Consider the following 22,667-nt stretch of genomic DNA (forward strand, 5'->3'; position numbering starts at 1 on the left):
GCTTGAGGACAGCATCCCCACGCCGACCTGCGTGCCGTTTGGCGATCGGTGTGCGCTCCTTATCTTCACACTGACGTCGACTATGCATGTTAGATTACTGTTAATGAGAAGCAAGTATGCCGTTCACGCCGTCAGGAGATTCACCTTGCATACACCCATTTGTGTATCTCCTGTGATGTTCTGGACACAAACGAGCTTCACTTGGAATACAGATTGGCAAGAGGAGTCTGGTTGTTGGAGTGATAGATGTTGTCCCCACTTACTCCTCATCAGAAACCAACTCATCTGCTCCCCTTTCCGGACACGGGATACTTCCCGCAAGCGAAGACGAACTGCGTGAAGTGGATTTGTGGACACGTAGATCACTACTTGTTTGCAGATGGTGAGAAAAGCATCCTTGATTTTAGGCAGTTCCTTAACGAGCGCCATTGTACAGTAGTCCGTAATCCAAAATATATGAAAATTTTTCTCCATTTCCTTTGCAGTGTCCTCCTTAACCCACACCATAGCTAGGGCGTTCCTGTCACGTAAAGTTGATCCCCGCCTCTTCCACACTTGGAATCGATATATTCTCTAATCATCGGAATGTTCTTCTCGGAAAAATTACAAGTGCATGGACTCAATGAGTCTGGCGTCTTGCTGCGTCCTCCTCCTCGTGACGCCGGTTTCCTGATGTTTTCGGTAGTATTAATGTTAAGAAAAGAGAGGAAAAGGAAAATAAATAAATAAACAAACCATTGATGTTCACTGTACCTCTACTCCACGTTCCCTACGCTTTCACTGGTTTCTGCAGGATGGCAACGGGACTGGTGGCCAGACTTTCGGTGGGACCCCTGTCCACTTCGCCCCCCCCCCCCCTCTCCCTTGGGGCGCCAGGAAGATTCCTATATTTAATAAAAGAAAAAGAGAAAAAATAAAAAACGTGGGAACACGCTCGGTATTCAGTGCTCATTGATATGCATGTCAGTTCGGATCTCTCCGGAGAAACACTGCGGTGTGTAATTTCTCTCGTTTTCTTTATTCGATCTGGAAATGGCCAGAACGAAATTCAGAAACTACACCATAAGACAAGTTCCGCATCATTATCCATCTAACAAGGCCCCATTCAATACACGGTAAGATTAAGCAGAAGTGTCTGTTTTGGAACTACTAAGTTACTTCACATAAAGTCTCAGAAAAGGCCCCAAGGGACCATTAATGACAGTAATTTGTGTGTTGTTTGTCACTTAGGGAACCATCATCAGCGGCAAACTTTACGGAAGCAATGCGGTAAATCTGGAGGTGAAAAATGTTTTGAATAGTAGAACTGCACGTTTTTTGATATACTTCTTTTTGTATCTGCGTCGGAGGATATACATTTCCTTGTATACGTTTTCATTACTGTGTGATACAGCTGTATCTATTCACAGCTGTGACTGAAACAGTATTCTTTCATTATATCAAACATTTCTATAAGACAGACACGATAAGTGTATAATTCAACTGCATTTTCTGATACATATCAATCATGGCGATAGAATATACGCTTCAAAGTTTGTCAAGCCATTTTATTCACGAACAGTTCCCGCATGAGTAACATCAGCACAACTGTGTCGAAATTTTATGATACTTGCCTCGCCTTCACTCGGTATATCGTTTCTTTTTCATGGAAGGGTATGCAATTACAGACCACATCGTACTATTTTATAAGCGCAGCATATGTGGTAGCTAGAATGGCGTAGTAGTTACGGCGGTCAGTTTCCAGTCTGCAGGTAAGGATTTCGAATCCCGTCACGTCCTTGAATTTTAATTGATGGTAAGAGTTGTTACTTCAGAAGGGCAAAGAGAATTATTAAGTATGCATAATCTCCACCGCAGGTCTTGCACCAATTTTTTTTTTTTTTTTACCGTGATTTGCGCTTGGCATTAAAATAAATCTCTCTTCTGTGCTTTCGTCCGTATTCTTTTCCTCGTGATAAAGAAACTAAATCCTTCTCTTTGATGCCTTCATTAGGAATGACGTCATGTGACACGTGCCACTGCCACTGCATTTAGCCGCCAAGGAATAGAGGCACCAAGTTTCCGCATGAATCTGTTGTTCTGTGACAGCTCTTCGCACGCTTCATGACCTGCTTCGGACAGCGCTGTCCTGCTTGTCGGTGCTGGTCTTCTACGCCCAATAGTTTTATTCATCTCCGCTCACATGAGCTCTATGGCACTGAGGTCTCCGTTCATTTGAGACCAGTGTTTCACACAGTTCGCACTATGCACAGCAGAACAATCTGGATGGAAGATCATTCTTTGACAAATAGAAGTAAACATAGCGTTCTGCAGCACTTTTAGTCGTAGCGACTAGAGAAAGGACAGCCCAGTTGCCAAAGAACGCCGCAACCATTTGCTGCGAACCAAATATTTCCTAGTATTTGGGCCACTGTTTCTAAAAATGACCAAGATGCAGTGTTTCCTTCAAGCACACTTATAGCAGCAGCAGACTGTAGAAGTTAATGGCGATAATGGCAGCGATAATCGAAGTACACACCTGGAAATTGAAATAAGAACACCGTGAATTCATTGTCCCAGGAAGGGAAAACTTTATTGACACATTCCTGGGGTCAGATACATCACATGATCACACTGACAGAACCACAGGCACATAGACACAGGCAACAGAGCATGCACAATGTCGGCGCTAGTACAGTGTATATCCACCTTTCGCAGCAATGCAGGCTGCTATTCTCCCATGGAGACGATCGTAGAGATGCTGGATGTAGTCCTGTGGAACGGCTTGCCATGCCATTTCCACCTGGCGCCTCAGTTGGACCAGCGTTCGTGCTGGACGTGCAGACCGCGTGAGACGACGCTTCATCCAGTCCCAAACATGCTCAATGGGGGACAGATCCGGAGATCTTGCTGGCCAGGGTAGTTGACTTACACCTTCTAGAGCACGTTGGGTGGCACGGGATACATGCGGACGTGCATTGTCCTGTTGGAACAGCAAGTTCCCTTGCCGGTCTAGGAATGGTAGAACGATGGGTTTGATGACGGTTTGGATGTACCGGGCACTATTCAGTGTCCCCTCGACGATCACCAGTGGTGTACGGCCAGTGTAGGAGATCGCTCCCCACACCATGATGCCGGGTGTTGGCCCTTTGTGCCTCGCTCGTATGCAGTCCTGATTGTGGCGCTCACCTGCACGGCGCCAAACACGCATACGACCATCATTGGCACCAAGGCAGAAGCGACTCTCATCGCTGAAGACGACACGTCTCCATTCGTCCCTCCATTCACGCCTGTCGCGACACCACTGGAGGCGGGCTGCACGATGTTGGGGCGTGAGCGGAAGACGGCCTAACGGTGTGCGGGACCGTAGCCCAGCTTCATGGAGACGGTTGCGAATGGTCCTCGCCGATACCCCAGGAGCAACAGTGTCCCTAATTTGCTGGGAAGTGGCAGTGCGGTCCCCTAAGGCACTGCGTAGGATCCTACGGTCTTGGCGTGCATCCGTGCGTCGCTGCGGTCCGGTCCCAGGTCGACGGGCACATGCACCTTCCGCCGACCACTGGCGACAACATCGATGTACTGTGGAGACCTCACGCCCCACGTGTTGAGCAATTCGGCGGTACGTCCACCCGGCCTCCCGCATGCCCACTATACGCCCTCGCTCAAAGTCCGTCAACTGCACATACCGTTCACGTCCACGCTGTCGCGGCATGCTACCAGTGTTAAAGACTGCGATGGAGCTCCGTATGCCACGGCAAACTGGCTGACACTGACGGCGGCGGTGCACAAATGCTGCGCAGCTAGCGCCATTCGGCGGCCAACACCGCGGTTCCTGGTGTGTCCGCTGTGCCGTGCGTGTGATCATTGCTTGTACAGCCCTCTCGCAGTGTCCGGAGCAAGTATGGTGGGTCTGACACACCAGTGTCAATGTGTTCTTTTTTCCATTTCCAGGAGTGTATTTTGTAACTTCGCACTCTTGAATGGCTTCCAGTCGAGACTATGATAGCTAAAAGCTTTTTTACAACCCGCTGACGTGAGTCAATCATAATTTCTGTGTCAGAAGCCCGGTGAAGACAGTGAATAGAGTACTTAATTTTTTCACACTGTCTAATTTTTAAGCTAAACGCATCATCTGTTACGACAGAATTATGCCTGGAGCAAATCTGGGCCTCAGTGGTCTGGTGGACTGATCCTAGATTCTTAATTGTGACGTGTGGGTTCGATTCCAACTTCTGCCCTGTATTTACAGCACACACGAACACATCTCCTTCTAGTAATGCGAAGAGCTTCAGGCTGCACCGTAGTTCAGAATCCGCATTATAAACGTCATATCCCTTCGCTACCAAATGGGGCACAGTCGGTTTATGTCAGGCCGTAACAGAGGCCGAAGTCGCGGCAAACGGCGACTCTGTCGCCAGTGACCTCCTTACGTTAGGAACTTTGTTTTATTTCATGAGCCAATGGTCATTTAAGGTCACAGGGCTCATATTTTACTTCAACTTGAGAGGCTGAAAAATTTGGTGCTGGACTGGGATTCGAATTCAGATCTCCTCTTCCGTGGTATCTGATCCACACGAAACGATATAGTTCGATCATTTCGTTGTCTTCTCCAAGAAGGAAAACTCCTCTGGGTGTACACAAAAGGCACATATATGGGTTCAAATCCTGGTCCAGCAGAAAAATATGCATGTTTCATTCCAAGCCCCACCTTTTGAACAGCAAATTACTAGTGATAAATAATTTTCATTCTTAATGTCTATTCATGTGTGGGCAACAATAACGACAGATACCGTTATTTCTAGTCAAACATGCACACGTCTAACTACTAGTTAATAAACAATTCGTGGATGTAAAACAACGGCGGTGGTGTGAGGTTCGATTTCCCGTTAGGTAAAGAAATTGTATCATCATTTCAGACTCAGACATGTCGTGACTGCTGAAAAAATTAGATATGTAACATCAGATTTTACTTATTTAACAATCTGATTACGTGGTGGGTTCGAGTATCGGTCACAAACGTATTTTTGTGGTTATTTATCAGCGAGATGACAGTGTTGACAGGATTCCAGGCAGAGCACACAAATATTCAAGTTCAGGTTTGCCATCTGAACCTGGTGAAAACTTCGATATTTCTCGACTCTTTACGCCTAGTCCGCAATAACGAACGTTGCTATGATCGAGTCTCTGTCAGGCATGAAACATTTGCTTAGTTACGATACTTACGGGTGTTTAGTTTCAATACAAAACCAGAACATCGAAGTTCGTCATGTCGCTTAAAGACCAAACACGTGCGCAAATAATTGCTAAATTAAGTGTACAGAGAAATTACTGGTGATACGATGTTAATTTGGAGGTTTCCGCAGAGTACTTGCCGCTGTTAATTGCGTTGTTTTTAAGTAGTTGCTTTAACACTGAGTTTGACAAACCACTCGTATCAGGACAGACGTTTTACAGGTGTGGGAAAACCTTTTAAAGAGTAAAAATACTTCGATTTGTCATAGAAATTCAGGAGTCCAGATATTGTCTCAGAATCTCTTGTTCATAAAAATATTTAATTTTGCCTACAGATTGCTGTAATGACTTAAGAGACGAAGATAGTTAACTCAAATTCTAATGAGTGTGGTGGTGATTTTGAACTGTCACTAACTAACAACATTCAGCTTACAAGTGTTGAGGACTGTCCCGTCTCTAAGGGTGCTTTTACTAGTATTTATGACATCGTGGTGTTGATTTACATCTGGACTGATTACCTTAAAGAAAAGTGTTCTCTACTGATCTCTTCTGGTACGAATCTTGTATAGTCAAACGACTGTGCTCCAAAGAAATTAGATGACCTGCAAGACAGCTACTGTATGTGGGCTCCATGCAGATGAAGCGAAACGCAGTTCAGGTTGTTCGGATACTTTTGGGTACCATAGTACACGTTACAACGCCTTCGTATAGGACTTCGTCATATTATATGAGGAGCTAGACCAAAAAGTAACAACATAATAGCGCCGATGATAATTGTCCCACCAGCAGCAGTAGAGGTACCACAAACTGCACAAAATATAAACAAAGATGTACTCAGGTACGGTTGGTCTATTTATTACTGCGACGATCATATGAATTGCTCAAAATGTTGACATTATGTATTGATCACACTTTAATGCGATTCCGAACAACAATACCACACGCTGAATTCCGTGTGGACATATCGCAGAACAAGTCCTGTTAAACAGACTTTCATATGTTCGGCAGTCGTCGCTTTGTCCTTGTAGCCCTCTTCTCTTAATTTTGCCCACAGATGGTGTTAAATTTGATGAGCGTCCAGGTTTACTATGTGTATGCCGAGAGACCAACGATATCTAAATGTTCTATTACGACGGTCTGAAGTTGTTCTGTGCCACTGGGCGAGACATCCTTCGTGTTGGTACCACGTAGACACCCGTAAGTCTTGCAGGATTTTTTTCGAATAACTGCAGAAAATTATTTGTTGGAAACCATAAACAGTTATGGCTGCTTAGAGTCTGATTGAGAAAACGGGATGATTCCTCAAAGGCCACCACAAGACGTTGGAAATCAAAGTCGTTGTTCATGTATTTCCCTCTGGACTTCTGGCAAATCAGCAATGCATATCGCAAATATTAATCTTCACATGATTTATAGTGTTTCATCCTCCCACAAAATATTGCACAGAAATGCGGCATGAATTTGGAGTTTCCGCACAAAGTTTTGGAATTCATTGCCATAACAATGTGTATGTAGTGAGAAGTACGAATGCGTTAGAATGTTGTATTTAAAGAACGCATGTACATTAAAGCTTCCTCGTAGTGTTTTCCACACTGTCAGATAGTGAGGGCTTGCCACGATCATGATACCTTCCCGCATACAACCATATCGCTGGTCTAGCAGCTCTTCGACAGTTTTTCGACTGTTGTATACATTGTGGAAGTCTGAATAAACTGATGAACAAGTTGCCTGATCGGAACAACAGGAGAACACAGACAGCTCACAGAAGAACACGTTAACCATATTTCACTTACATACGCGTAGTACATCATAGCAGATGTTTTTGATCACTAACAGGACAGTCGTTTACGGCTCTTTTAGCTCTTTTCCTATTTGATCACACATGTTATGTCAAAATTCTCTTCTAAGACCCTTCCAATCGCAGAGAAAAAAATATACGATTTCTTTGCAAAAAGAAGGAAGAAGCTGAAACAATATGGCAGCTTCAAACCCAAAACAGTTTTGCATACGTCAAAAAATTCGACGCATTATCCTCTATAAGTTAGCAAAAACATTGACTGTTATCTCTGGTCCGTACAATGACTGTTTAATAACATGTTCAATGTGTTAGTGACTTTCTTTTAATAGAAAAACTGTATTTCTCCCTTCTCACGTAACAATAGAATGCCTGAGAATGCGTTGATTCTGAAGACAAGGGGCGGCGCCATATAGCTGGCCGCTAAACGCCACTAACCGAATGCTGAGTCTCATCAAAGTTACGTTATACATTGAAATTTGTATGTGGATACTAGTTACGTTGTATGAATTTTTTTATGATGTATGTGTTAAAGCTCACATCTTAGTTACCTATATATGAATAAATTTTTGAACTTCCAACGTGAGTAGATGCTCGTTTTTTCACGTTATCATTTACATACAATCGAAGAGTAATATTAAGTTTTGTTAGTACTGCGAATGTGGACTGTCTGAAGAAGATATTTTAACTTTACACTATAAGAGGAAAATGAAAGTATTTACAGGCTGTTTATAGTGGTAGGTAAAGGAAAAGTACCTCGTTCTAGCCCTAAACGGGCTAATCGGACCGACCGACCGCCGCGTCATCCTCCGTCAATGGCGTCGCCGGATGCGATAAGCAGGGATGGTCAGAACATCGTTCTCCTGATCGTTGTCGGATTTCTTCATTTTGGAACCCCTACTAATCGGTCGAGTTGTTTCTCAGTTAGTCTCACGGTGCTGAATGACACTGCATCAGCCCTCTAACGAAAGAAAAAAGCCCTGGAAATGCCGTGAATCGAACTCAGGTCCCCGGCATGGGAGTCAGCTGCCCTTACCACTCACAGTGGTAGCTCCCCAGCGTACCCTCCTCAAATTTAGTGGCAAGATGGCCTATTGGATAGCCATTGCAAAACTGAAAAAAAATCAACAATGAAAACAGGATGAAGGCGTACTGAACTGTGAAATATTAAGCAAAACAGCAATATTGTACGGTCCAAGTTGAAGGTGTGAAACATCTTGCGACATTAAATGACAGTGGCGTCATGGTCATGCGGTCACGGTGTTTGGACTGTGAAGGAGATCTGGGTTCAAATCTCGCTCATGTACCACCTTTTTCTTTTCACATAATTTTGAACTATCCATCCGGTCATTGACGTTTCTGTTCGCTCTATTCAAATTTGTGTCTGTATGTTGAGGTAATTTCCGTTTACAAGAGTGAAGTGTAACGAAGGGACCTCCAGAAGTACGTACCTTCTATTTGTTCTACACAGGTACATGTTATGCCTCTTGCATTCTATTTTGGAAGTTTTGACTCTTGGATTCCTTTGTTGTAACATAGTTTACACCCTTTATTTGTTGTCTTATTTCTGTGAGAGCTTTACGAAGCATCTCGCCTGCTCTTCCTATTCATCACATTTACTTGAGATGGTAATATATTCTTACCATATGACTCATATTCTATAGCCAATGTAAAGTACGAGAGTTGCTAATACTACAGAAGGAGAACAGATACGTCAATGACCTTACGGACAGTTCATAAATTTTTGAAAAAAAAGAGACGAGAGGGAGATTTAAACACGAACCTCCAGCTTCTCGGTCCAACACCGTGACCGCACAACACGACACCACAATTTTTGTGAGTTGCTCGATATTGTACACCTTGACCTTGGATCGTTCACTGTTCCTGTTTCGTTTCTTTCTTCACAGTTCAGTACACCTTCTTCTTGCTTTCAAGCTGGTCTGTGTTCAGTTTTTGGCAGGTTATCCAGTGGGCCATTTTATCACTAAATCTGAGGGGGGCGCGATGGGGAGGTTCCCTTGTCACGTATGACGATCTGAAGCTTATCAAATGAGTTCAAGCGTAATCTGCGTATGAGAGGAACAGAGTGGATTAATAATTTTGATCATTATATTGAAGTTCTGTGCTATTCGGTAACGATTCTCATATTTAAATTTATTTGACAACGGCTTATCAAGAAAATTACCAAGACTTGCTCTGCTTCTAGCTCCTTGGCCGTTGTCACGCAGTTGGACGTCGTACTTGCACAAAAGATATAACAACCGGCCCAATGCTTGCGTTGCTTTGCGAGTGCTAATAGATATCCCCTTTTATGAGTGTCGCAAAACACTTCCTCGTAGGCAACTTTTCGAACCGAGCGTGTACGACCTGTGTTCATATTTACATATAGTAACAGATAGAAATCTTTATTAGTTCACACTGTACTCTCAATGCCTAACTAATAATAAAGTTTTCACTACCTCGACGTAAAAAGCCAAAAAGATGTATCTTACTGTATTCCCATATTGATATCTATTGTTACCTGAGAACAGGGATGGCGATTGTCGGCGAAATTACCGGTTTTCGGCTATATCGGTTTTTTCACAACCGTTTAGCCCGACTGTTAAAACCGATCAAAATAATCGGGTTCTTAAGTAACCGATCCTCAGTTTATGTTGCTATTATTTACTGTAAAGTGCGTAGAAATCGATCAAAGCTTGAAACTTTTTGACTCTTTCAGTTTCAAGATACATCGAATCAAGATATTAAATTAAATAGGCAAGTGAAAGAGAGCTTAGTCCGTCCATTGTTCGCTGCTTTGCTGGAAAAGTGATTATGAGTATCCTCCTAATGATTCTGATTATTTGAAACCCTGCTCCAAAATCATGTTGTAATTGTGGATATTTTACTCCCCTTTCTTTTTATTGGCTTGCAGGTGGGCCCATGCAGGCATCTCTATAGTGGATTGTCTGTTAAGACGGTATTAAATTAAGGGCAACACAACAGTCAGTCCCCAAGCGGAGAAAATCACCGATCTTGCCGGGAATCGAGCCAACTCCCTTTCAATTGGCAGCCCACCACACTAACATTGCAGCTACTGAGGCGGACTTGTAATTGGTAATCGTTCCAGTATTTGGGCATAACGAATAATCGGTGCCAAACGGTGAAACCTGAGGCCAAACTACTTTTGTATTAATTTGTCCGATTTCAAGGGCTACAAATACATGCTTATTGCCTAGGCACAGGCAGCAGATGACCTATTTTCTAATTTTATTATATAATATGAATGAATTGTTCATACTTTTTTAATTTTTTACCGTTACCACAACTTCCTTTCCTTTTTATTATTTCATAGAAATGGCAGACAAATCTTTTAAAGCAGATGAAACATTCTACTTCACTGCTACGTCACTTTGTAACAATATTTCATGGTTAGGGTTGGTGCCACTCTGCAACACAAAGGATGTCCGCCGACGACAGCGAGAAACTACCGTATAGAGCAGATGGGGACAAGTCTTGCACGCTGAATATGGACACCTACCTTAAGCCACGACACACGGCAACAGGGATATTAACATCTGAGCAACGTTGTACCAATTCTTGTGCTACCTGCTTTTTGCGAACAACCGAGTTCAGGTTTCTGAGAGCAATAATGGGATACACAATCTCTGACAAAGTTAGAAATCAGGAAATTAGGTAACAGTTTAATACGAGTAGCCGGCCAGGGTGGCCGTGAGGTTCTAAGCGCTTCAGTCTTGAACCGCGTGACCGCTACGGTCGCAGGTTCGAATCCTGCCTCGGGCATGGATGTGTGTGATGTCCTTAGGTTAGTTAGGTTTAAGTAGTTCTAAGTTCTAGGGGACTGATGACCACACATGTTAAGTCCCATAGTGCTCAGAGCCATTTCAACCTTTGAAATACGAGAAAATAGAAGAAACTGGAATAAACATCTCGAACGACTGAGTGAAGAAACATTACCTCTCCAGATAAGAAGATTTAAGCCTATTGGAAGGCGGGTGAAGCGATAGGTACCGTAACAAGCAAAACAAAAAAGGCCTAATGTTTGAAGATGATGTGATGTGTTGTTTACTCGTTTCTGTCGGTATTGTTTTTAAAATAGCACTGATAGCTTTCCCCATTTTCTACAAAACAGGATATTTCTATCCACGGTAAATTTTACCATGTAAATTAAGCTGAAGCGCCAAAGAAACTGGTATAGGCATGCGTATTCAAATACAGAGATATGTAAACAGGTAGAATACGGCGCTGCGGTCGGCAATTCCTATATAAAACAAGAGTTTGGCGCAGTTGTTATATCGGTTACTGCTGCTATAATAGCAAGTTACTAAGATTTAAGTGAGTTTGACGTGGTATTATAGTCGGCACACCTGCGATAGGACATAGCACCTCCGAGGCATGGATGAAGTGGGGATTTTCCCGTACGACAATTTTACGAGTATACCGCGAATATCAGGAACCCGGTAAAACATCAAATCTCTCACATCGCTGTCGCCGGAAAAAGATTCTGCAAGAACAGGACCATCGACGACAGAAGTGAATGGTTCAACGTGACAGAAGGTTAGCCCTTCGACAAATTGCTGCAGATTTCAATGCTGGGCCATCAACAAGTCTCAGCGTACGAACCATTCAACAAAACATCATCGACATGGGCTTCCGAAGACGAAGGCCCACTCGTGTACCTTTGATGACTGCACAACACAAAACTTTACGTTTCATCTGGGCCCGTCAGCACCGACACTGGACCGTTGATGACTGGAAACATCTTGCTGGTCGGACATGTCTCGTTTCAAATTGTATCGAGTGGATGGTCGTGTACGGGTATGGAGATAACCTCATGAAGCCATGGACCCTACATATCAGCTGGGGGCTGTTCAAGCTGGTGCAGGATCAGTAATGGTATGGGACGTGAGCAATGAGAGTGATATGGGACCTCTGATATGTCTAAATACCATTCTGATAGGTGACACGTACCTAAGCATCCTGTCTGATCACTTGCATCCATTCGTGTCCAATGTGCATCCCGACGAACTTGCCCGATTCCAGTGGGACAATGTGACACCCCATACCTTCATAAATGTTCCACAGTGGCTTCAGTAACAGTCTCCTGGGTTGAAACACTTCTGCTGGCCACCAAATATCCCGGACATGAGCATATGTGAGATGCCTCGCAAAGTGCTGTCCAGAAGAGATCTCCACGCCCTCGTACTATTACGGATTTGTGGACAGCCCAGCAGGATTCATCGAATCAGTTCCCTCCAGCACTGCTTGAGACATTAGTCGAGTCCATTCTAATTAGTGTTGCGCCACTTCTGCATGCTCGCGGGGGCCCTACACGATATTAGGCAGGTGTACCAGTTTCTTTGGCACTTTAGTGTATTTCTTTTTTAAAAAAATGTTTAATTTTAGTACTGCTATTATGTCTAGCTGATACTTGGGTTTTTTTATACGGTTATTAGTAAAAACTAAACACGTTTTGTAACCAAGACCAAATAAACACCAAAAAGTTCAGAACTAAAATATCGGTATCACTGTTATCTGATCCGTTTTTCATATCCCTGCCTGAAAGCAATCGGTAACTGAGAGCAGTGGAGACGGCGGTGGAGTTCATTTTTAAAGGTTGTGTGATGCTCGCTCGGGGTGTGTGACGCCGTCATTCCCCCGCAGGACCCGTGAACCCCGGCGGCTGCATCGAGAAGGTGTTCCGCCCTTGCGCGGCGCCCCAGGCTGCTGCGAAGAAGAGTTTCTATTTGCCGTATTTCATCGGCGGACGCCGGAGGTATTTTTCATGCCAACCTCTCCTATGCCCTTCAGTCAAGAGGAAGAGAGATAAGACGCCGTGGACTGCTGTCAAAATTTACGGTTGCTCGGAAAAAGGCTCAGTTACGCCGGGAATTTAGACCCTGCTCTTTTGGGAACGGCTTGTATACACGCGGAAGGGTTAAATCGCCCGAATGAGGGTAAAGAGGAACGACAGGACGACACCGATCGAAGCCGTGCGCGGCCGCCGCCGCCACCGTAAGGGGCTGCGAGTCGCCTCTGGAGGCACAGTAGAAGGCCCAATCGTTAAATCTGCACGACAGTCTTTCCTGTTCTTCCTATCTCTCAGTAAAGTGCAAGCCCTGCCACCCTGCGTACACCGAAGCACACTTTCGAGTTAATAGTCACAATATTGTAAGGTGCTCACGTCATATCTGTTTTTTGTATATTATCGATGTGCACTACAGACAGAGAGCAAGTTACATTCCTGTCAACAAATCTATGGTCTTGTTGTGGCACAGTCTTTGCCTCCGTGCACTCTGAAGCATTCTTAGCTGAAGTGTGGCGGGTGATGGACGTATTCAGTAGCGCTGTGTTAACTTTTGCTTGTAGCTGTTAGATAAAGAAGTATTTGCTGTAAAGAACACCTTGGATGAATATGATGTATATATCGGAAATTCGAAAGGAATACAAATTTTGAATAATGTTAACTTTTTTGAAGAGAAGAAGTTTGAGGTAAGACTGCAGCAATGCGCATCTAATTTGTAGAAATAATTATTGGGAGCTACTCAGGGCTGAGAGAGAGACCACCCCACTTCCTTGAGTCACACATTAAGATATTATTTGATTAAGCTGTTTGATTATTGTAGAAATTCTGTTAATATTTTACCCTTTTTATACCGTTGTTCACTTTGTTAAGTGTAGTATCGCTCAGACCTACGATATGTGTGAATATCATACGAAGTTTTACTCTGTCTTCTTCAATCTTGTATACTTCATTCTAAATTCGTTGTCTTGGAATGCGATCTCATTGGAATAGTTACTCTCCCCATCCCTGTTTATCATTACGCTTTATCAAATGGTTCAAATGGCTCTGAGCACTATGCGACTTAGCCTCTGAGGTCATCAGTCGCCTAGAACTTAGAACTAATGAAACCTAACTAACCTAAGGACATCACACACATCCATGCCCGAGGCAGGATTCGCACCTGAGACCGTAGCGGTCGCTCGGTTCGAGACTGTAGCGCCTAGAACCGCACGGCCACCCCGGCCGCCTACGCTTTATCACTTTTCACCATGCGATATGCAAGAGTTTGAATATGGTTTGAAAATTTTATTTAAAAATAGAAATCTAGCTTAGCCGCTGCCTGCTTGCTATTTGCTGTTGTGCTTTCGAGAAATCTGCAACATTGTTGCCAAGGTGCGAGGTAAGTGGGAATTTTGATTAGGGCCAGATAATTGTTTTACTTCAGTTGCGCATTTAATATAAGTTGCATTCAAATCAGTTATAGTTCAGTTCAAATCAGCTTTTGTTTAGTCAAAGGTTAGAATACGAGTTGCCGCGCGGAATGGCCGAGCGGTTTGAGGCGCCATGTCACGGACTGCGCGGCACCTCCCGCCAAAGGTTCGAGGCCTCCCTTGGGCACGGTTGTATGTGTTGTTGTTAGTTTAAATTAGTTAAATTAGTTGAAGACTAGGAACCGAAGACCTTAGCAGTTTGGTCCCTTAGAAATTCACACACATTTGAAAATTTGAGCATACGAGTTTAAGTTGCATAACAGTTTATGGGGAGATCGTTTTGGTAGTAACGTAGACTTTTATAGAGTGGAAGGTGAAGTTGGGCTAAATTTTATACAGAAACAAAAGATAGCGGGGAGCTCACTATATATTTTTTCTAACTTCCACAAACTAGACTGGCTCAATGGCGATTTCCATTCCTTTCGTGTAACGATAACATTTGGTCCATTAGTCTTCAGATTGGTTTCTCGCGGCCAGCCACGACTTCGCCTCCTGCGTCAACCTCATCATCTCAGTGCAGCGCTTGCACCCCGGCATTAATGGTTAGATGTTTTCCAATCTCTGTCTTCCCGTAAAGTTTTGCTCCTCTGCTGCTCCCTGTAACGCCATGGAAGACATTCCCTGACGTCGTAACACATGTCTTACTATCGTATGCCTTCGTTTAGTTAGTGTTTTTCGAAATATTTCTTTCTTCACTGATTCTGCTATGAATCTGATCGTTACTTATCAGTCCACTTAAATTTCAGCATCCTTCTGAAGCATCAAATCTCAAATATATCGTTTCTGTTCATTTTCGTTTTTCTCACTATCCATGAGCCAATGAGTACGATGTCGCGCTGCAGGCATACATTCTCAGATATTTATTCCTTTAATAAAAGCTTATGTTTCATAGTAGTAGAATGATATAAGATGTAAATCAAGACAACGAAGCAATTAGGAAAACGTAAGGTTGGAGCTTAGCTTAGCTTGTGGGAAAGGTAAACCAAGGACTGCGTCTTACTGGCAGAGGTCTTATAGAATGTAACAGCTCTACTAAAGAGACTGCCTACACTACACTTTTCCGTCCTCTTTCGAGTATTCCTGCGCGGTCTGGGATCCTTACCGTATAGGATTAACAGTGTGCATCGAGAAAGTTCAGCGAAAAGTAGCACGTTTTGTATTATCGAGATATAGGGCAGGGTGTCGTGGACATGATACAGGATTTGGGATGGACACCATTCAAAGAAAGGAGTTTTTCTTTGGGAGGAATCACCAACTGCAAAATGTGTCATGACTTCTGTCTCTAAGCCGGTCGTAGGCTGTATTCCAAAAATGAACAGCACAGAGACTGAAGTCATGACACTTTCTACAGGAGCTGACCAACATTTTGCAGGACAATGCTCCAGACGTACAATGGCAACTGTTACTGATTTGTTTGACTGATGGGGCTGCTATGTGCTATACCACCTACTGCACTCCGCTGACTTAAGCCCTCGTGAGTTCAACTCGATTTCTAAACTGAAGTAAACACTTCACGGCATTCGCTTCAGAGCTGCTACAAATTCGTTGGGCAATATACGGCGCCGCTCGAACTGTTAACACAACTGACACTGCTAAGAGTATCGTTAAGACTTCCACAACGCTGCCATCGGGCTATAAACAATGCTGGTGACTACTCTGAATGTCAGTAAAAATTTGAAACACGTATCTATTTTGTACGAGCTGTAAATAAAAAGTTGCCACTATTAAAATTCCAGCCATCGCATGCAAGTAAAGCTACATTCTACTTCCTTTTCTTTTTGTGAGCCGGGGATTTAACACACAATGACTTTATTATAGTATACGCTGAAGAGCAAAAGAAATTGGTATAGGCATGCGTATTCAAACACAGAGATACGTAAACAGGCAGAATACGATTCTGCGGTCGGCAAAACCGATGTAAGACAACAAGTGTCTGGCGCAGTTGTTAGATCGGTTACTGCTGCTACAACGGCAGGTTATCAAGATTCAAGTGAGTTTGAACGTAACGTGATGTAGTCGACGCACGAACGATGGGACACAGAATCTCCGAGGTGGCGATCAAGTTGGGACATTACGGCCATTTCACGAGCGTACCGTGATTATCAGGAATCTGGTAAAACATCGAATCTCCGACATCGCTGCAGCCGCAAAACATCGTGCAAAAAAGGACCAAGAACGCCTGAAAAGGATTTTTCAACGTGAGAGATGGACCATCAACAAGTGCCACAACGCGAACCATTCAACGAAATACCACCGATGTGAGCTTTCGGAGCCGAAGGCCCACTCGTGTACCCTTGATTACTGCACGACACAAAGCTTTACGCCTCGCCTGGGGCCGTCAACACCGACATTGGACTGTTGATGATTGGAAACACGTTGCTGGCCAAACGAGTCTCGTTTCAAATTGTATCGTGCGGATGGACGTGAACGGGTATGGGATCAATGGACCCAGCATGTCAGCAGGGAACTTTTCAAGTTGGGGAAGGCACTGCAATGGTGTGGGGCGTGTGCAGTTAGATTGCTATGGGACCCCTGGTACGTCTAGATACGACTCTGATAGGTGACACGTACGTAAGCATCCAGTCTGATCATCTGTATCCGTTCATGTCCAGTGTGCATTCTGACGGACTTGGGCAATTCCAGCAGGACAATGCGACACCCCACACGTCCAGAATTGCTACAGAGTGCCTCCAGGGATACTCTTCTGAGTTTAAATACTTCCGATAGCCACCAAACCCTCCAGACATGAACATTATTGAGTATATCTGAGATGCCTTGCAACGTGCTATTCAGAAGAGATATCCACCCCTTCGTACACTTACAGATTTATGGACAGCCCTGCAGGATTCGTGGACTCAGTTCCCTCCAGCACTACTTCGGACGTTAGTCGAGTCCATGACATGTCGTGTTGCGGCACTTCTGCGTGCTCGTGGGGGACCTGTGTAACTGTTTCTTTGGCTCTTCAGTGTATATGATATGAGCATTAACGTGTTACCGTAGAAGAAGCTTTCGACTTTGGACTCGACGCCATCTCGCGGCTGTTGTGTTTACATATTTACTGACCTGCAAACGTGGCCATATCTGCCGCGGGTCGCTGCTGGTAGACACACGCTGGGCGACAGGCAAGCACGATCCACGGATCAGCTTTCAGCAACTGCTACACTGCTGCACGTTGCTTGAGACTGGATTAAGCAGCTCCTTGACAGTTCACAATCCTGTGCCAGCATTCAGCTGCAAAGCGATGACGGCTGCAGGCGAAAATTGTAGGCGTCCACAGGGCTGTGAGAACACTGAAGCGTTGCTATAGAGACGTTTACAAAACTGCGTAACGTTATTGGTTGAGGTGGACCCGCGAAGCTGCCGTGCCCAGCCCACTGCAACTGTCTGGGAACAGATTAGCAGACTCAGTTATTTTAAGTCTTGGAAGATGACAAAGTACGAATTTAGTCTGAAATCGTTTTGTTTATTAAGCACCCACTGTGGTTCTCTTTTTTCCATGAATGAAGATCCGATTTCTTCTAATACGTTTAGCTTTTAGGTACCTTGCGTAAAATTTCTAAATTATTTTTCATGTGGCCCATTTTGTGTCAATCGGTGTTCCGATGATTACTGAAGGCACTCTTGTTCTGATCATGTGTCTTCTCTAAATCTAATTGAAAATTCTTGCCCGTTTACTCAACATAAAATTTATGACAATCCTTGCAGTTTATTTTATAAAGAGCCGAATCCATAAAATTATGTTTCTCGCAGGTTCTAAGACGTTATCTTGCTCCCGAGATTCCCTTGCTGCGAAAGCATTAGCTTTTGTAAAACTACGCGCAATTCCTTCCAAGCCTGTACCAACGTATGTCATTGCTACGTATGTATGAGCACCGGTTTTACAGTCATTAGTTTCCTTCTTTTTGAGCTTGTGGTTCGCCTACGATGCTGTGGCGTATGCGAAGGTGTCGTCGCTGAATCGGCCAGAGCGGCCGAGCGGTTCTAGGCGCTACAATCTGGAAGCGCGCGATCGCTACGGTCGCAGATATGAATCCAGCCCCGGGCATGGATGTGTTTGATGTCCTTAGGTTAGTTAGGTTTAATTAGCTCTAAGTTCTAGGGGACTGATGAACTCAGAAATTAAGTCCCATAGTGGTCAGCGCCATTTGAACCATTTTTTGTCGTCTCTGAGTGACTGTAGGTGTTTAGAGGATGACTCAGACAAAATTTCAAATTGGTGTGGTGAATGGCAGCTTTCTCCAAATGTAGCAAAATGAAGCTGAGAGGGAATATGAATCCCGTAACCTACGAATGCATGACTAATACGAGGGTTGCCCAGAAAGTAATGCACCGCATTTTTTTTCTGAGTCGGAAACAAAGTTACGAACGCGAAACGTTACTTATGTATTCTCTGGGGTCTCCTGAGTGAGGGAGCCATGTTTCCGTCACTTCCGACAGATAGCGTAGCTGCAGGACAGTTTCAAAATGGCGTTTGTATGGGATGTACGTTACAAGCAACGTGCCGTCACTGAATCTCTCACTGCAGAGAAAGAAACTGTGGGGATTATTCACAAACGCATGTGCGAAGTCAAAGGAGCATCTGCTGTCGATTGAAGTACAGTTAGTCGTTAGGCACAGAGGGCATAGAAACAACATTTGTCTTGATTTGTTGCAACATTTTGAAGCTGACGGAGAAGCCTTCTTGTCCCGGATGGTGATAGGTGATGAAACCTGGGTTCACCATTTTGACCCCGAAACAATACGATTGTCGATGGAATAGCGCTATACCCACTCCTCATGATCACGGTATTCTGTGTGTGAAGGTGTGATTCTCACTGAAATGATGGCAAGAGGCAGTACCATTAATTCAGAAGCAAACTTAAACACATTTACAAAACTCACGACGCGCTGCCAGCGACTTCGGCGCCACTGCAACCCAGGCGATGTTTTGCTGCAACGCGATAACGCTCGGCGCCATACAAGTCTGAGGACTGCTAAACAACAGGATTGAAGAATGTTACCCCATCCACCCAACAGGCCTAGCCCCCTCAGACTTGTTTGGGCCAATAAAGGATGCCATCGTGGAAGTGAAGCACTGGCTCCGCCACAACGACAAGAATTGGCACCGACAGGGTATATACGCCCTTGTTTCGCGTGGAGGATGTCCATAGAACGGCATGGAGATTACGTGGAAAAACAGTGTGTGTAGAAAAAAACATCATTCTTTCCTGTGTGTAATTCTAAGTATGTTCAATAAAGAACTGTTGAAGAGAAAAATGCGGTGCATTACTTGCTGGACAACCCTCGTAGTTTACTGTTCGACGCAGTCACACGATTTAATATCTCGACGTAACGTTGCAAGACGTTATAAAATGGAACTAGCATGAAAATACGGTAGGAGTGAAGGTGAATGACTAACTTCTGGTTTTTCTGTAAAGGAGAACACAATTGCGATCCATTCTTGGCTACTGCCCGAGTGTTTGGGTACCCACTAGGTCGGATTAAAACAAGGCATCGAACCAGTTCAGAGGCAGGCTGCTAAATCTTTTTCCCATAGGTTCAAAAACGGCCCTAAGTACTATGGGACTCAACATCTGAGGTCATCAGTCCCTTAGACTTAGAACTACTTCAACCTGACTAACCTAAGGACCTCACACACATCCATGCCCGAGGCAAGCAGCAGCGCGGTTCCGGACTGAAGCGCCTAGAACCGCTCGGCCACGGCGGCCGGCCCCATAGGTTCGATCAACACGCAAATATTACATAAATGCATCATGAACTCCGGTGGAAATTCTTGGGCTGAAGACAACGTTCTTTTTGCGGAAAATTATTGAGAAAATTAGGTAATCAACATTTGAAGTTTACGGCAGAACGATTGTGCTGTCGCCAAGATAAATTTCGTGTAAGGACAGGAAGTAAGATAAGAGAAATTAGGGATCCTACAGAGGCGTACAGACGGGACAAGAAGGTCTCTCCCTGAGCTTCAAAAACGTTGCAATAAATCAAGACAAATGTTTTTTTCAATCTGATTTGTGATCCACCGCTAGACACAGCGAGACACATCCTGCACACACTTTTGAATATCCAAGAGTGCGGATCATTGCATCCACACTTCCTTTGCTGAGCGACAGATGCAGCGCCAACTGACGAGTCGTAATGTGTCCGTCCTCACGAATGACAACATCAGCTCGCTGCATCATGTCAGGTGTGACTATCGGGGATGGTCTCTCCGACCGCTGCAAATCGTGGAGCTTCGCTGAACCGCCTTTTGATAACCTCACCCTCTGTGCCTAACGACTAAATGTACCTCTGCCGACAGCAGATGCTCCATAGACTTTGCACAAGCCTTTGTGAATAATTCCCACAGTTTCATTCTCTGCAGTGAGAAATTCAATGACGGCACGTTGCATGTAACGTATGTCACCTACAGACATCATTTTGAAACTGTTTGAGTGTGGAAGAGGAAACTAAATGACAGTAGTGGTACCAGGTACACTCCGCTACGCACCATAAGGTCCTTGTCGAGTATTTATGTAGAATATTTTCTTCACGTCATCCGCTTTACATCTGTTGACCTTATCACTTCCGTAAATGTACAAAGTTCTTCCGCAATTTCGCCATTTCAAAGTGAAAACAGGATCCTACAGATCGCTGATCAAAAATAGGCCTATTTACATCTATTTGGATGCCTAGGGTTGACATTTCCAGTTGTATCAGCGGTCGTCGAATTTCTGAACGCACTAAGCAAATGGTCGCCACCTTATTTTCGCCATTTATGCAGTCCTCATTTTCGAGCTGTAACGTAAATTTAATTTTTGGTTGCATTGCACGCATCTTCTCGACAGTAATTCAAATCTTGTTCGTATCTTCTTTATAGAGCAGTATGACGTCGTTGGCATACAGTCTATGACAGATAACTTTGTCAAATTTGAATTAAAAATGATCCCCTCAAGTTCGGGAATAAAAACATCACTTAAAGTTCCTGTTAAATTATTTACCGTGGTGTGGCTACCCCGTCTTGCTGATAAACTTTTTGTCATTAAATGTAAAATAATTAACAGGCAGTGATAACTCTAATTTCCATGAGTGTACGCGTCATACTTACTTCATGAGAAATATGAGGGGTCCACACCCAATTATGCACTTGAAAATGCACGTTCGAAACTGTCCAATAGTGACTAATAATGTAGTCTTTAAACTAACAGCCTTGGGTAAATGATGTCGTTCTTTGAACTCATCGAAGCTGTGGTGCCTAGCCAGAACTAGTCAGTGATATCGTACTACGCTGTAGTAGGCAGGTGTTCTGAATTCCTTTGCGAGCCACCACCTACGTTATTAATCTGCATTACCACTTTACCCATATATTTTACTGCCGCTGCCGTAAAATTACTCTGGTGGAACGCGAAGCCGGTATTTGGATAAAGTACTTACTTATACCAAACCCTGATCTGGCGTTGGTCTCTTCTCTCGGTGCCACTCAGTTTGTTATTCCTTTTCCAATTGTAGGAGTGGTGCTTACTGGCTGAAAACATTGGTCTTAGCATACAGTTAACTACTTGTTTTTCTGGGTTTGGTACAACGATTTAGATTAATGAAAAGGGATGCCATTAATTGATATTTATTCGCAGCACCCGTTTGTGGTCCTGATCTGGAAGACTTGCACTGAACTTACTTTACTTTGCCTACACATATTGCCGGTCCTGGTACATATATTATTCAAAAATTTCTCCTTCTCTTCCCAAATCTCTACAGTCTGTTTCAAATACCGATCAACCACACAAAGTAGTAGTAAAAGTACAATTTCTTCATAAATATCACGTAATGTGTCTTAGACCAAGCTAGTTCCTTAGGATGCTTAATACCGCATTACATTTGCCACAACCTTTGCATCATTTGTACGGTTTCTGACTCGCAGCTGGATGCTAACTGTCTAATAAAACATTCTCTTTTAAGATCATCAGAAACAGAATTAATATAGGAAACATAGAAGAGGATTTATCTCTTTGTTCATTTCTTTGCCATTGACTGCTTCCTGCAGTATTCGTTATTATGATACTGCATTCTGACGCTCGAATTACAGGTGGATTCCGTCGTTTCGTAATTAGCTCGCAGTAGGTCCTTTCAAGGGGACGATCGACCCTCGCTCCAGTAAGCTCCGCTATTGGTCCGACTGTTGTTACAGACTACACGTGGAAGTGATTATACAGTGGCGGTCAAAATAATAGAGCCACCTGGCAAAGGTTTGGAATAAAGTGCACATTTATTACTTGACATGTTTGAACTATGATGGAAACCATTACAACCGAGTCACATTGTACTATAGTCAGTTATATCGATAACACAACACAAAATAATCAGTAATAATCGATAATATTCAAAAGAATACCAGACCACAGGGTCAAAAAAA

The sequence above is a fragment of the Schistocerca americana genome, chromosome 5, assembly GCF_021461395.2.
Source record: "Schistocerca americana isolate TAMUIC-IGC-003095 chromosome 5, iqSchAmer2.1, whole genome shotgun sequence".
Lineage (NCBI taxonomy): Eukaryota > Metazoa > Arthropoda > Insecta > Orthoptera > Acrididae > Schistocerca > Schistocerca americana.